At 39.4% G+C, this 17,306-nt stretch overlaps 1 protein-coding gene across 2 annotated transcripts in view; it reads left to right on the forward strand.

Moving 5' to 3' along the window:
• The window catches only part of LOC135076061 (max dimerization protein 4-like), a 417,394-nt gene that overhangs the window by 74,387 nt on the left and 325,701 nt on the right, over positions 1 to 17,306 (forward strand). The gene's annotated exons all lie outside the window — the stretch shown is intronic.

Raw genomic sequence — 17,306 nt, forward strand, 5'->3', positions numbered from 1 at the left:
TTTAGTTAATTATTACTGTTCATTAATTAAAATTAATAGATTTTTTAATGTTGGCTTCTCATCAATCAACTTCTATCTAACCAATACAAAATCATCAATACTAAAAAAGAGCATTTAGGTACTTACTTATAATGTGATGTTGATGTCTTGTATTAATCAATATTTTTACCAGGAGGCCAGTTGTCATAAAGCTGTGATCACAATAGTGATACTAGGACTCCATTATAGTAATAAAATATCAATCAATTTAAAAAAAAGGTTCGTCAACTCAGCGCTTGTCAAACCATCGTTAATTAGTTTGAATTTGACGTTTGTGATAGATGATCCCAACACAATAGGGACACAATTACCAGACCAATAATTATTGTATGAACCTCTTATAATACCTGCCAATTCCCCGCAAAACGTTGATCGTGCTAATTGGCTTATTAAACATAATGGAATATGATAATTCGTTGATTATTAACACGTGTATAACAAGCTTTTGTTATCGCGGTTTGGTAGTTATAATGATTTTAATTCAATTAACTGTAATTTCCCACTTTAAATTTGTGATAGGATAACTATCCTATCACAATTAACTAATTGTGAGTACTGTTGTATATTTACGAGTAATTTTGATGTAACTTGTCGATCAATAAAACTACAAAGTATTTAATTGAGTAGATCCACTGTAAGTAGTACACACTAGCACCTTATGACGTTATAGGTGCAGTCATGTTACAAAAATGTAGTCTGATGTGGTGGGGACTATTTTACTGATTTGTGAGGAATGATCCTAGAGCTTGAAAAAACAATTGTATATGTACTTTGGTAACAGGCAATATCAACTTTGCAGTGCGCAAAAATCATACTTATTTATGACATATTAAACAAGTCTCTATTTTAAGTTGCTTTATAAAATTTTAGCTTTTTATCGATTTTTCTATCGATTGTAGAGGCAACTCGGTCATCAAAACGCCGATATTTGAGTGTGTTTTAGTACGATTTTAGAACGTTTCCCAATACGACGAAGCGATGCGCTCTCGGCGTGTTTAACTTGCCTAATGTAGGGCGAGGGATTACCATAGATTTCATACATTGTTTGCCGACGCGATTATGAGTTGAACTATTTTATTCAGGGATTGTGATTATAAGGCCCTATCTACTTCGATACTTGCTTTAAAACAATGGTGGCAGTTGGTAATTTATTTTTCAAAACCAAGCTCATAACTGTCCGTAGGGTAAGGGTTTAAGGTTAAGTAAGGTTTTATTAGTTACCGATTTTCATAGAAAAAACTCATCTGTCACACTTTGGCCTAATGGACTATGAGTGAGTACTAGTTAGTATTCGGAGGAAAATACTTCACGCCTCTATTTGTTTAAGATCTGTGTGTGTAGCATTGATAAAAGCAGTTCACTATGCAGAAAAATATCTTAAATATTTGTTAGCATATCTTACTTAACACATACCGATCAATAGAAGACCGTTATTATAGTTCGATGCTTCGATCGCGAATCGAACCTGTCTACCACACCGCGCCACCAATCCATTGGCCCGGTAATTAGGGTGCGGGCTCAAGGATCAAACTACTCCTTCAGTTCCTGAAAGCTACACTACACGCGTAAAGGGAATATCTGATGCGTGCCTTGGGAGCTTAGTTTTCAAGAACCCCATTTTGTTTCGTGCAAAGATCGAGCTGGTAGATTGGTAATTTGTTTTTTTTTCACGATTCAGCTTTTGACTAATTTGATTAATTTTATCCATGACGAGGAAGCTCTTGGCTTGCATCTCGCCTGATGGAAAGTCAAAATCATGACCAAAGGAAGCAAGTTTAGATATAAAAGATATTATGATACCTAGTCATTTATTTTTTGCAATTAGGGTGTTACCTAAAAAAGCTTTTACACTATTAAATATTGTGTACTGTCCTACCCGGGGATAGAATGGGCTGCATCTCACTTGATGGAAAGTGATGATCAGGCCCAAAGAAGCGAGCTTAGATATAAGGACATAAAAGTATTATTTTTTTTGCAATAAGGCTGTGAAAAACAGTTTTTACTCTGTAGGATATTGTGTTACTGTCCTTCCCGAGGATCGAATCCTGTACTTCTAAGCCGATCTTGGAGGTCCAGGAAAGTTTTTTTATCACAGAAGTCACGATAAAATTTCACACTCAAATGAAAAACTCGAGTGCGTTGTAAAATACCACCTAAAGGTGTGTACCCACCGGTGCGCGACAGCGGCAAACAGTGTTCGACGCGAATGTTCCTCTCGTGGACTTGCTTGCGCAAACAATTACAGAATGTTTGCGAATAGCCGCGAACTCGTGCTAGCGGTGCTGGTCGAACATGCATGGGGGCTCGTCAGCAAAGGATTTTGACTTTACAGATTTATCTACAGGGTGGAAACGATAGTATGGACGACGATTAGTATGGAAGCTGGAAACATTGAATTTTCGGATAGTTCAAGTTTATTCTGTAACCCATTATTGGTTACCGTTTGAAAGAGCTCGTGAAGCACTTTCAGGATCAGTAATCAGTTTTTCGATATCTTGTATAGTTTAGAAATAATCGAGTGAGATCACTTATCGTTTCCACCCTGTATACCTTTCGCTCATGTTAGCATCATTGAGCAGAGATATAATGCTAAAATGACACATTATTTTGCGAAGTGCTTTAGGTAATCCGTGCTTAGTCTTATAGTTTCTGTGGTTATTTTGGACTCTACATGGGAAAATGCGGGCAGCGCAGGACCGTTCATTGTGGAAAACCTTGGGGGAGGCCTTTGTCTAGCAGTGGACGTCATTTGGCTGAAACGAACGATGGGAAAATAATATGTGGCCTACAGCATATATGGCTCTACGAAATTAATCATCAGGTCATTTTAGTCCCCCACTGAAGGAGCACGCCCACTGTAATTTACTGAGGAAAATAAAGGTTTAACCTGGGAACCACGTTGGAAAGGCCTGATTTTCTCATATTTCTCCTTTAGGCGTCTTTTAACTACGGCAAGAGTTACGCTAAGTTCAGAAGATTATTCCACACAAATGCTTAGAGGGTGACATCAAGTGGGCATATACCTTTACGTACTTACAATGTACTTCCAAAGGTACTTGTTTTGTTTGCAAATAGCAGTCAATCCACCTGGCTTAGATGACTCGAGACGACCCGAATTGCTGAAGGCTTACGTGTAACTTCGTCGTTATTACAGTTTTTGGATCACAGAGATTAAAAGATTGTTTTTAGAACGTTTGAGATGCTAATCGTTGCAATGTTTGCGAGATTATGAAGTGTGTCGTGAGATCTTTGGGTTTAGGAAATCCGGGTTTAATGGTACAGTAGAGACAGGAGATACATTGCTGTTGCAAAATCACACCTATTGCAAGTGCTTAAGATGTCACAGTGTTTACCAAGATAATGTTGTCGTCTGTATGTTTTCGTACTTAATGAAGAAGTAATTAATCGGGGTTACTAAATTATTGGAAACTAAATATGATTATGTTTTAGACAAATTTCGTAAGATCATGTGATATTAGATTCATATAATTAATAATATTTTCTTTTCTTGTTACAGGTATGTACTACAATTAAACGTAATTAATTAAAAGTTCCAGTTGAAGGCCTACATTGGTGAGTTTATTTTTATACATATTATGTTTAACATCTTGTTATGTCATGTCATACTTACCATCAGGTGATCCGCCTGCTCGTTTGCCTCCTGTCACATAAAAAAAAATGTCACAATAATAAAATTTGTAGTTACTATGAAAAAAATGCTCAAACATATTAGGTCCGAAACATAGTAATTGGATCGGACGCGTTACTTACGCGCTACGACACTCACGCCCGTATTCACAAACGATGCTTGCTTAAGTGAAGCAGCAAATCGAACGCACAGCGTTGAATAGAGCTCTGTGATCGGTTCGTGTGTCACCCTGTGCGTCCACGCGCACTGTGAGACCTCATAGTAATGTTTGTGAATACGGGCGTCAGATTTTATCTTTTTACACACAACTAGAGTTATAGTTGAGCAGGGTAAAGACAACAGTGGCCTATGTGATATGTCGATCATGAAACAATAACTATCATGCCTAGATTTAATTCTAAACACACTTTAAACTCTTATTTCTTACCAAAAAGATATGTTCATGTTTTCCATTCAAATTGTAAACTGGAAAAGGTGACCTACATCTTTCTCCAAGTCCCAATTACTTAATATCTACTACAATTCATTCAAAATTAGTTTACATTAGAAGTACAAAGATTTTGACGTCGACTTGGATAGAGCGCCAAAATTATAGTCTCTCTTAGATTGTCTCTCAATTAATCCAACTCAGTCGATAAATTTTAATCGTTTCAGGTGAAACTGGATTTTTTCACCGTTTACTTATCTTTTTGAAGATTTCAAGTGAGCTTACCGCGTATATGTGGAGCAGTACTCAGGTAGCGAGGCGAAATCGAGCTCGTTATCGTGTGCTCGAAACTCCGCCACTGGCCTAGCTTCTCTCGATGCCAGGATTACCCCCCGGATTACCCGACTCCCGAATTTCGGGAAAGTGGAAATTCATTCACTCCCTCACTTTCAACGCACAATTATATTATTTTTACTCCGTTTTCGAAACGCTAAGAGCCAATTAAAATTTAAGATAAGGGATGAATGATTAAGAGCTGTTTCGTGTTCGTTTAGGAGTTTTATGAAGTTTTTCATTTGATTGTTGAGAGTTTAGGCGAGTTTAGAATCGGCTGAGTCGACGGGTTGAGTTAATCGCGTTACGTTATAATTGCGTGTTTGGTTAAAGTTGCGTTAACTTGCGTTTCAAAAGTGAAAAATCGAAGGGAATTCAAAACGGTTTGCTCCACGCATGCGTCACGTGTCCGGGGTCCCGGCTAGTGGCTTAAGTAAACATGCTGTAATATGGGTTCAAAACTCGCGGGGCGGTCGCGGCAATGTTTTGATTAATCAATCAAGCGTCCAAGTGGTGGGTGTTAAGGTACCCCTTCGAGTTAGCGCGAAGATACACAAACATCAATCAAGTGCGAGCCGGCCGTCAGCTGTGCGGGTCGACGACCGCAGGGCGCGTGACGTCACGGCCCTGCCGCGCCCTCGGCTCCCCCTCGCCCCGCCACCCGCCCCGCCCTCTGAAGGACAATTATTTGCAGGATACCATTCATCACGGAACCGCGCGAATCCAGTTTTTGTACCGCGTGACGTAACATCACAACACTTGGGGCTTAGGACTTCCTCAATGTGTAGTAAAAGGTCAACAAATATAGTGCGCGGGGAAGAATAGTGTGTAGGGAGAAGCGTTTTCGGTTTATTCGATGGATTGCTGAAATAATAAAAATAGTTTTATTGAGAACTTCAGTTTTTTTTACAGTTCTTTAACTGTTTAAACAAATAAGTAAATAACTTTAACTTTGCATGTGGCCTCGCTTGACTGGATTTCGATTTACCACAAAGACTATCGCGCGTCCCCCGGGAATGTGGATGTTCCCAGGGCAAAAGTATGTCAATCGGGAAAAGTGTAGCTATCAGGGAAAAGTTTTCAGAAACTGATCGGTTGTTTCGGAAAAGTTCCTTTACAACTTAAATACGTATGACATTATGTGTACGAAAAAAACACCTAGTTAGGTATTTATAAATCAATCGATAAAAATTTATGTTTATTATTGTTTACTCAATTCAGAACATACCCTTTTTAACTTTTATTATTGTGAGTATTTTGTGGTACATTGGCTCAAAAGAAATTAGGAATGGTGTAGAGTCTAAGATTTACTTTTATGTTATTTGTTACTTTAGCTCTACTTTACTGAAATCTAGGCCTCCCTGCAGAACACTCCCTGTGAAAATCTAGATAACAATAGAATGTAGATTGAGTGAAAGCGAACAAATTGAAACCTGGAAGAAACTTCTTGGTGCCTCGTAAAAAAACAAAATCGTAAAATTGTGACGCCACATTTTCGTAAACGTTGCCTTGATTAGTTCATTAACTAGCTGACCGATTGTTAACTCAGAATCAGAATATTCAAATCTCAAGCCCAGGTGACACCAAATGAATCACCTCCGTATTTCATTAGCTTTTATTGTAAATTAGACGATTTCAAAACTAATTAAAGGAGTCAACGGCCACATTTGCATTTAGTCGTAGTAAGCTCAGCGTAATGAAAGAATTTTACGACAGTTAACGAAGAATTGCCTACCAAGTTTATTTTCTTGGAAGTAGATTAATCGTTTGCATAAATTATAAAAAATCGTATTTCGAGGAAATTACTCCGCCTGCGAATCTTTCTTGTTTTTTTAATATTTAATTACAAACATTAATAACTGGCCGTTAAAGTGAAGTTTGTTCGTGAAAATAAAAAAGAAAAACAATTGAAAAACCTTTTTCCATTTACAAAAAACGTTGAAATGCGGTACCACCATAAAAATCGGTAGTCAAACGAGAATCATCCGAGTTTATGTCACGCGAGAGAGTTCAGTTCGAGTTCATTGCACACATTATCGTGGGCACAGACTTCGCGGATTCAAGCATTTCAAACACGTGTACGATTTAACCGTGAGCGAGGTACGTTTTCTATTGCAAAAACATTCTAGAATGTTCCGTGAAACAAGAAATATGTCGGAAGGTTTTTGTGAACATTTTCCGAATTGAAACCTTTTTGTTTTATGTAAATATTTTAAGATTTTCTATTAATACTGGATCTGGATAAATGTTTCAAAAAGTCATAAAACTTATTGTTCAACAATTTCTTATGCTTGATTCTTCACTGAAAGTACAATATTAAGTCCCATTCAAACAACAAAAACAGCGATAGAGCGTGTAAGGATAGCGAATTCGATCTATGATAATACCGTTGAATAAAAACTTGCAAGTAATCCCAGAGAAAGAGCCGTGATCCAATGGCGCACTGACACACTTACTGACCGTATCAACTTGTGGTATCGCTGACACATCGCCCCCTCTGTCAGGTGCTACGTGTCAGAAAAAGCTAGATATATGTGATGCTTGATTTGTAATTTAGAACAGTGTGACATCAGTTTTTTGTGCGCTACTCGAGCAGTCGTGGTTAATGGGGAACAAAAAACTTATGGTGATTCTAGTAGGGTTATTTACTACCTACGTATAGCTTTTAGTGACGAAAAAAGCTATTAAGATAAATTAAGTAACAATGGTTACTTTTTAGAACTGACGTTACGCGTAAGTTAGTCTTACTAGTTATAGGTACTTTAGGATGTTCTTTAATATCTTAAACGCAGAAATTGAAGCGGTTTGCTCCAAATTTTTTGTAGGCAGCCTGAATTTACCACTTACCTATATTACATAAAGAAATGAAACTCAGCCCTAAGTAATGGAAACTTCAACGCGAAGCTGTAAGAAGTTTGTGTTTAACGTAAGAAAATCGTCGACTCGCCATTTGTGAGTAGACTGTGAGCGTCGGATGTTTTCGCAGGTAGCCATTCTCCGGGTTACGCAACACGCGTGACTTCACCGCGTAATGTTGCCATGGTGGAGGAAAACAATGATTGGTTATTTTTTTCCCCGTCGTGAGGCTGCATTGATCGTAATCCGAGGAGAAGGCATGGCTCACTCGTGGCCGCTCGCTGCGTAACCTTGCGTACAATGATAAACAGATGACGTCACGCGCTATTTATAACCATGTTTGTGTCGAGAGCGGTGCGAGCGTGCGCGTGCGCGGGGTCAACGCCCTACGCGCGTATCTGAACCAATCTGAAAGTCGACTACGAACGATACGCTCCGTTCGGCCTTTTGCCGATTTCTACAAACTGCGACGTAACTTCTGCCACTTTGCTGCACTGTTGAGTAAACTTTAGCCGAGCGCCATAGTGGAGGAGTTTCGCTTAGGTTTATTACGAGCTGATGTCTACAAGTTACGCTTAGGTTAACAACCTGTAAGGTTAACGTGAGACGTGGATATTATTTTGAATGATTCAAACGAGTTGATTGTATAAGTTTCTACCGTGTTACGTGTTACGTACTCGTAAACACGCTTAGTTCTCAAATGAGTGTTGATTGGAGTTTTGAAACATGATTTTTGTATTAAATTTATTTATTCACGTGTTAAACATGCCTGTTTCGTCATAATAAATTATGTAAGCAATACGCTTCAAGCTCGGAAACGGAGTGAGCGTCTGTTGAATAACGCGCGCTGCAGCGGCTGCCTACGAAAATTTGAAACTCAATGAAAATGCCGATAGATAGTAGCTCATAAGGATGACTGAGCATTTCCCGAATTGGCATTCGGTCCGGGATCGCTTTGTTCCCTGTTATCTGAGCGCGCAGCAATGCCTGTAAACGGTACTGAAAGGGCGATACGCGGGCCCGACAAAGGGCGCAGTTAATACGATCCGGCGACTCCCGTTTTACGGGTTACGCTCCCGCTCATCTGGAACGCTTTCAATTTGCCGGGACTTAGCGAATTCTCATTTTACTCAAGGTCCAGTTGCACAAAGGCGTCTATTTCACAACACTGCCCGGGCGTAATCCACATTGTAAGTGGCTAATACCTCCCGGGAAGTTTCCCCCGCCCGGGTATCTGGGTATCCCGGGATGAACGCAATATTTTACCGCGCCCGACGTAACTTTTTAACCTAAAAACGTGTAATGCACTTCGCCGTTCGCACAGCCGTTCCGAGGGTATATTTCCTTTGTTATATTCGGTAACGTTGTTCCTTGTTGGAGATGTGAATTTTTCGTTTAATATAGAGATGGCGATAACATAGGAGCTGATTTTGCAATGAATATACGCTCTATTACGCTCTATCTCTAGTTTATTGTAACGTAGAGTGGAGAAATTTCTACTCATAAAGTAATTTTTCATCGCGGATAGGTACGAACGATGTTATAAAACTTCGACGATTAAGTAAAGGCAAAAGTACGCAAAGACTGGCCTCTGAAAGTTTATAAATTAAAAAGCAGCGACGATGATTAAGCATTTAATATAGGGCTAAAACAGTGTAGATTGTTCGAAAGAATGTCAAGTTCAATACTCAGACAGCGGCAGTGATATTACTATCATTGTTGCGCAAGTACGAGTACAGATAATTTAGTTTAATTCGCCCGCTTCTAATTCGCGGGTTGACCGGACTTAATGGGACGTAGGGCTGTCAGACTCTTTTAACACCTACCAGATCAGTTCCTACCAAAGGACAATGTTCGTTCTCCATACATTGTTCGCCTAAGAACCAACAATTTTGACATATTACTACCCGAAAGCGAAATAATACGATTCTGTGTGTAAGAACAATGATTCCTGATGGACACTTGCCATAAAATTAATGATTAAGAATATTAAATCACAGCGATTTTATAATATGTCGTTTATGACAACATGGCGTTTAATGTATTGTGTGAATGTATGAACACCGATTCGCGAAAAATGTTTTGTATTGTCGTCACGCCGAGTCGCAGCCAAATAGTATAAAATAATAGAACAAGTTTTAGAAATACAACTCGGCATTCCACTTTTATAATATGCCCACATATTGCACGTAAATAAACAACATGAATCGTAGGTTGTTTCCACATGGTTTCTACCCTTGTCATCTGACACATGAAATAAACTCCTATTGTATTATAGATATCGAAGCCGAATCGTATATAATAATAGAATGGGTTTTGGAGATCACTCGGGGTTCCACTTTTATAAAATACCTACATATTGCATAAAAATAACACGAATCATGAGTTTTCTTTTCACCATTTACATCTGACACGAGATAACAAACTCCTATCTCCATGACTACCGTCGTAGTCTATGCCAAAGACTACAATATTTTAAGCAAGAAGTTTCAAACCTTAGCGGCTACGGTAACCCCTGGGCCACATACATCATGATAACATTCGGTCGACACCGGAACGAAGTCTTGCGATTATGCAAAAAAGCATCGTATTCTAGTGCGGCTATATCACGTTCAACCGGGGTTTTAATTCGACTAAAGTCCTGACTAAAGACTGGAAGAAAATACGCCGCATTGTATGAGCACTTCGTGTTCGTTAAAGCGGCTTCAGATCTAGAGCCCACATAGTTTTCTTTCCAATAATATCCGCAAGTAGCGCTGCATGATCTTTACAACAAAAACGGCAATAGTTATTAAGGTGCCAAAATTATATGATTACTTTGGCACGGTATTATACACGTTCGAAGATTTGTCATTTTCATTCATTTCATCATCATCATCATCATTTCAGCCACAGGACGTCCACTACTGAACATAGGCCTCCCCCAATGACTTCCACATCGCACGGTTGGTAGCGGCCTGCATCCAGCGCCTTCCCGCTACCTTTATCAGGTCGTCGGTCACCTTGTGGTGGGTTGACATTGCAGAATATGACTTTTGATAGGTTCATCATAGAATTCGGCGGGGATATCCTCACGGAGGAAGTTCGTAAAAGGGCGGAACAAGATCTTATAATAATGCAAGGCCGAAGCTGTAACGCGCGTGCTCCTACGTGTAATCCGGCGAGTATGCAATAAATAGTAATGTCTGGTAAATAGTGGTAATACGTATCGTTCGTTCGTTCGTTTCAGCCGAAAAGACGTCCACTGCTGGACAAAGGCCTCCCCCAAGGATTTCCACGAAGATCGATCCTGCACCGCTCGCATACAGGCACCTCCCGCGACCTTCACCAGATCGTCGGTCCACCTAGTGGGAGGCCTGCCCACGCTACGTCTTTCGGCTCGTGGTCGCCACTCAAGAACTTTCCTGCCCCAGCGGCCATCAGCTCTACGAGCTATGTGCCCCGCCCCGTCTATGTCTATATGCGCTACGATTACAGGGTATCATTTTGCATAGTCGCAAGACTTCACTCCGCTGCTGTCAAATCAATGTCGCATAATGTTATCGCAATGTGTGTGGCCCTTGGCCAAATCACAGAAGCCTATGCGAAGAAAGAGCACTTGAATGACAATGAAAATCAGGGTTACCATTTTATAAGATCTCCTCACTATTGAGGGTAACAAAGTAACAGTAATAATCTAGCCATTAATTACATTTATTACCTATACGAGAAAGTAAAGCAACATGCGGTTTTATTTTAATTTGTAAAATATTTGTAACAGTTTGTTCCAAGTTTAGTTTTACAACAGTATTGCTGTTTCAGCTGTCACTGTGAAGCTGTGGGAAAATAAATAAATAGAAAAAATATTAACATAAATATTTATTTAAGTTTTTATGTTCATTGTCATAATATGCCAATTTAAGTTACACTGTGTGACAGTCTTTGACACTAAACAAACTCTTCAGCTTAATAATACCTACCTACAGGGCGTTTTTATAGTTACTCTTGCCGATGAAACAAGAAGGGTTGATTCTACTACTGAAATACAACTACTTTTCTTACAGGACCAATATCAAATTCTCAAAAAAATTCACATCCTCGTGATGGTGATAATTTCTATGGAGAGGTTTTTTTTTATATTCGGTCTCTTGGGATAAGTTATTCCATTTGAGCAGTAGAATTAATCCTTTTTATTTGATCACATATAAAAATAACACAAGTGTTTAGGAAAACTTCTTCTTTGGTATGGTATCACTACGGAGTTATAATGTCGGCAACTCTGTATCACTGACTTGTAACTTTCAAACAATATGAATAATAAGGGCACCACATTGGTTTTCTTTCTGAAAAAAGGCTTTCACTTTTAGTACTAACCCTTTAGCACTATTTCATTGAAATAAAAATACAATAAACGCACAGAAGACTGAAATTGAGTCAACTGACGTGACATTTATAATTTGTTGACATTATGACAGTTTGACAAGACTAGGGATTGAAAAAGTTTTAATTGAAAAAGTAAAATGACAATTTATTAAAACGATTCACAAGGATATAATCGATTAAAAATATTTATAAAATGTTCTGATACTTGCCTGTAGCGATTATCCAATCCTGGTTTCTACTGAAAAACTACCTCGTGGCAAGATTTTAATAAAATAATAAAATCTTTATCTTCTCTTTCACAATCTATAAAAGTTAATTTGGTCTATTATTATTAGAGAATACAATCCCGGGATCCCGATTCCCGGGATCCCGGGATCCCGACCCTTTTCTGATCCCGAAAATCCCGGGACTGTACTTGGCTAATCCCGGTATTTTCGGGATTGATATAAACAGGTCTATTTTGCATTCTACGATCCGTTGCGCCTTGACTATGACATTGCCTAGATTCTACCTTAACATAAAATTATACAGGGTGGAAACGATAAGTGATCTCACTCGATTATTTCTAAACTGTACAAGATATCGAAAAACTGGTTACTGATCCTAAAAGTGCTTCACGAGCTTTTTCAAACGATATCAGTAATAGGTTACAGAATTAACTGGATCTATCCGAAAATTCAATGTTTTCAGCCTCCATACTAAATGTGTGCCAGCCACACAATATTAGAAGTGTTAATTTTTTTTATTAAATAATAAAGACTTAAAATGATCTCGTAAATTGCATTATTATTTAAAACTAGCTTTCCGCCCGCGGCTTCGCCCGCGTCTTCGCCCGCGTGGAATTTTGTCTGTCACAGAAAAACAATATCGCGCGCGTATTTGCTCACCGTTTAGACCTACCCTGAACTACGACAAACATTTTAAAACCAAAATCAGCTCAATCGGCCCGTTCTCGAGTTTTAATCAGACTAACGAACATCAATTCATTTTTATTTATAAAGAAGATAGATAGATAGATTATTCAAGGAAAACGTTGATTTTAGGCTTTACTTGCTATAATATTATGAAGCCTTGAGTGCCATGACTGTGACAGTACTAAAAGTATGGAAGCTGGAAACTTGAATTTTCGGATAGATCCAGTTTATTATGTAACTTGTTATTGGTACCGTTGGATAGAGCTCGTGAAGGACTTTCAGGATCAGTAACCAGTTTTTGGATATCTTGTTCAGTTTTTAATATTATATGGTTTAACTAAATGTATGGAAGCTGGAAACATTGAATTTTCGGATAGATCCAGTTTATTTTGTAACCTATAATTGGTACCGTTGGATAGAGCTCGTGAAGGACTTTCAGGATCAGTAACCAGTTTTTGGATATCTTGTATAGTTTAAAAATAATCGAGTGACATTTATTTCCGAAATTCTAAATAGTGCTTTTGATTTGTATATTTTTTTATTTTATTTTAGTATTATTGCAACTAACAATATTTAAAACATCTTTTGAGAAATCATACTTAAGTTTTTTTTATTAGAACCCAATTCCCACATAAGGCTGATCCCGGGATAGTCCCGGGATCCCGGGATTACCCATCAAAAATCCCGTAATCCCGGGATTGAAAAACATGCTCGGGATTGTATTCTCTAATTATTATACATGTGCTATGAATGAGGGTTTTCGCGATTGAATGCAGCATTTGGACCTCACGTCTACGTATTGCCATCTGGCGGATTTTTCAATCGCGAAAACCCTCATTGGCATAGATTATGTTTCTCACACTTCAACTGGCATTGGATTCAACATCGGATTCTGACACTTTTACAGTTATGATACCATGAATATCAGTTTATGGTCCTAATTATTTTTATTTTATTTACGACCTTCGACCAGTTGGACACTTTAGATAGCTTCTTGTAATAGTGTCAATATCTTTTTAGCTTTTAACGCAAATCTAGTCTTCAAAGCAGTTTAATCGATTTATTTTATTTTCAAAATCGATATTTTATTGTCTATGATGGCCGCAGGAACATCACTATACATGGACTCCCAGCAATATAGTACGGTAATGCCTCGTACAGATTTTATCGGCAAAAATTATGGAACTTGATAGGTTTTAGACCATGCCACGCACCAAAACGTCCGGAAGTTGTAATAGTATTATAGAATAAACGTTGAAAGACTTATTTATTTAATTTTTCAATGCTTAAGTGTCCATTAGAATGAAAGGGTGCTTAATGTATTAAAAAAAATAGAAAATAATTATGATGGGTTAATGTTTTTGGGCGGTTTTTAGGCGGTTTTTGACAATGTCCTTTGCCTCTTTCTTTACTTCATCTTTTGCCTATTTTTCATCCAAAACGTGGAAGCTCTTAGCCTGCATCTCACCTGATGAAAAAGATGATCAGGCTGAAGGTGGAAGCGAGCGTCACCCAGAATCCTCAACCATGGAAGAACTGGCTATTTTTTACCTCCAACTGCCGGAACACAACAATGCCAACCTACGTTGATTAATCTTTCCATAAAGCTTATTTCTCTGTCATTGTTTTCCAATATTCATAAACCCTCCTCATAGAACACTAGCGAATTTCGCGCAAAATTATCATATCCAAACCGGATAGACTGGATGACCATTTTAGCATCCGCCGGCAACCCTGCGCGTGCTGAAGTCCGATGACCCCGAATACCTACTAGGCGCCATTTAACATGCGTATACCTACGCTCATACCCGACCCATAAAAATAACGGGCCTTTGTTAGTCCGGAGTCTGTAGTTTCTATTAAGGGCACTTCGCTATATTTTCGTCGGTGCTGATTTTCTCGTTAACTGTCTTGATATCAAAGAGCACCAGACATATTGGTGCTATGATAGAGCAAAATACAAGGTTATAGATACAAAACAAAGCTTTATTCTCTATTTTTTTAACAATTTTGTGCACATTATTGGAACGTAAGTAAAACACCGAGGTTGGAGACTGACTGGTTTATTGTCAATAATAGTAATACGAATCTACCTCCATACATATGTAATATGACAACCCTACATATTTCCCCCTTTTAATAAGGTTTTGCTTACTTATAACTAATGTAAACGAAGCTTAAGCTTAAACAGTTAAAATATACAAAATACACAACTACTAATTATTAGCAGGCAAATACTTATAACTACTGATTGTTGGTAAATACATAATGCATATAACTAGTTTAACTAGGTAGTCCCAACTTCCTAAGCAGTAGGGATAACTATACAGTATAGCCAAATTTTAAACCTTCTTAGCTCTTAGGTATGCTCGCATAGTCCGAGCCGAAGCGCCCGGCGGTGGAGGAGTCGGGGAACGCGCGCACGCTTGCAACCCAGGGAGGGGTTCAGGAGTTTGGGGCGCGCATGTTCGATCAAATTTATCTTTCTCCAACTCTTCCCCCACTGCGTCTTCAAATGTGAGGTCGTCATTTTGTGTGTCCGAGTCTTCTGTTTCGGTATTTACATTCGGATTAGATAGTGAAAATCTTTTTGGATCCGAACTCAGAGGTATGATTTGGTCTTGATGTCTACGCCATTGAACATCTTGCCCTACGTTCACTTTATAAGATAACGGACCTGTTTTATGTGTTATGTTGCCTTCTACCCATTTAGGTGTTTTATCAGAATAACCTCGTACAAGGACGGCATCACCTATGGCTAAATCTCTGTCCAAGCCGCCCTTGTTCCTTATCTGTCTTTGTTGCGCCGCCTCCACGACGGCCGCCGGGTCCGGCCGCAGCGCGTCTAGGCGCCCGCGCAGTCGGCGTCCCAGCAGCGCCACGGCCGGGGCGACGTTCGTTGTGGCTTGTTCTACGTTACGATATTGAAATAAGAATTTAGATAATGCTTTCGGTACGTTTTCTCCCTCATGGATGGCTCTCTTAATGACCTTTTTAATAATTTTGACAGCGTTTTCTGCGGCCCCGTTACCCTGAGGTCTGTACGGTGCCGACGTTAAATGTTTAATACAGTTTTTTACACAGTAATTTTTAAAATCTACTGACAAGAAAGGCGGACCATTATCGGTCACTAATTGAATTGGAAGCCCGAATCTAGCAAACACAGATCTAAGTACCTCGATTGTGGATTTAGCGTCCGTTCTGCTCATAGATATTGCTTCAATCCACTTTGAATGTGAATCAATCATGATAATGTATTTTTTTCCCCCACAATCCGCGAAATCAACATGGACTCTTTGCCAAGGCCTCAGTGGAAACTCCCATGGATGCAAAGAGGCGTGCGGGGGGGCATCTCGTACCACCTGACACGCATGGCAAGATTGACTCATCTTTTCAATATCCCCATCTAATTTCGGCCAATAGGTACACGTAATTACGTGCCAAATTTTTCATTTTTATTACGCCTAAATGACCCTCATGAATTTCCCCTAAAACCCTGGCTCGCAAAGATGTGGGCACAATAAGTCGGTATTTAAAAAGCAAACATCCCAGTTCTAAAAATATTTCGTCTTTGCGTGCGAAATAGGCTTTTTCCTCTTCACAACTGGTACCCGCTGGCCACCCAAACAAAACATAACCTTTTATCTTACATAACAACTTATCTTTACCAGTTTCCCTCGCTATTTCCTTAAAACTCACAGGCATTGTATCATCAACTAATTCTAGATAATTTACCGGAGTGATAGTGTGACTACGACTCGACTCGTGCCTCAGCGGTAAACGCGACAGCGCATCGGCGGGACCGTTATCAGTTGACCTAACAAACTGTACTGAAAAATCATACGCGGATAAACGGGCCGCTCACCTCTGTAAGCGACTGGCTGCGGTTTGCGGGATCCCACCCTTTTTGCCAAAAATAAAACTAAGTGGTTGGTGGTCTGTCCGCAAAACAAATCGCCTCCCGTATAGATACTGGTGATGTTTAGTAATACCAAAAAAGATTGCCAGAGCCTCCTTATCTAACTGACTATAATTGCGCTCGGCCGCGTTGAGCGTCCTGGACACGCAGCTGACGGGCCGCTCGCTGCCGTCGGCGTGCGCGTGCGCCAGCACGGCGCCGAGCCCGTACGCGCTGCTGTCCACCGACAGCACGAGCGGCCGGCCTTCTTCATAATGCGCGAGTAATTTATCGTTCAAAAGTGACTCTTTTGCAGCAACGAAAGCTTTTTTGCACTCGCCATCCCATTTCCACTCTGCCCCTTTTTTAAGCAGTTGATGTAAGGGATGTAAAATAATGCTCAAGTTGGGTATAAATTTGCCGTAATAATTTAGCATGCCTAAAAAACTTTTTAATTGAGTTACGTCACATGGTTCTGGAACCTTATTAATTGCCTCGAGTTTTTTTGGATCGGGACGCAAGCCGGTTTTATCTATAATAAAGCCTAAGTATTTTACACTTGGTTGTTGAAAAACACATTTTTCCAATTTAACAGTAAAACCCATATTACGTAACCGCTCTAATACTGCACGTAAATTATTTAAGTGACTAACCCTATTGGGTCCCGTCACGCATACATCGTCTAAGAATACGACCGTGTTAGGTATGCCCCTCAGGGTTTCTTCCATAATTTTTTGGAACTTTTCAGGTATACAAGAAAGCCCAAATGGAGTGCGGCGATATACAAACGTACCAATGTGTGTTGTAATGGCAGTAAAAGGTTGAGAA

The sequence above is a fragment of the Ostrinia nubilalis genome, chromosome 11 (genome assembly GCF_963855985.1).
Source record: "Ostrinia nubilalis chromosome 11, ilOstNubi1.1, whole genome shotgun sequence".
Classification (NCBI taxonomy): Eukaryota; Metazoa; Arthropoda; class Insecta; order Lepidoptera; family Crambidae; genus Ostrinia; species Ostrinia nubilalis.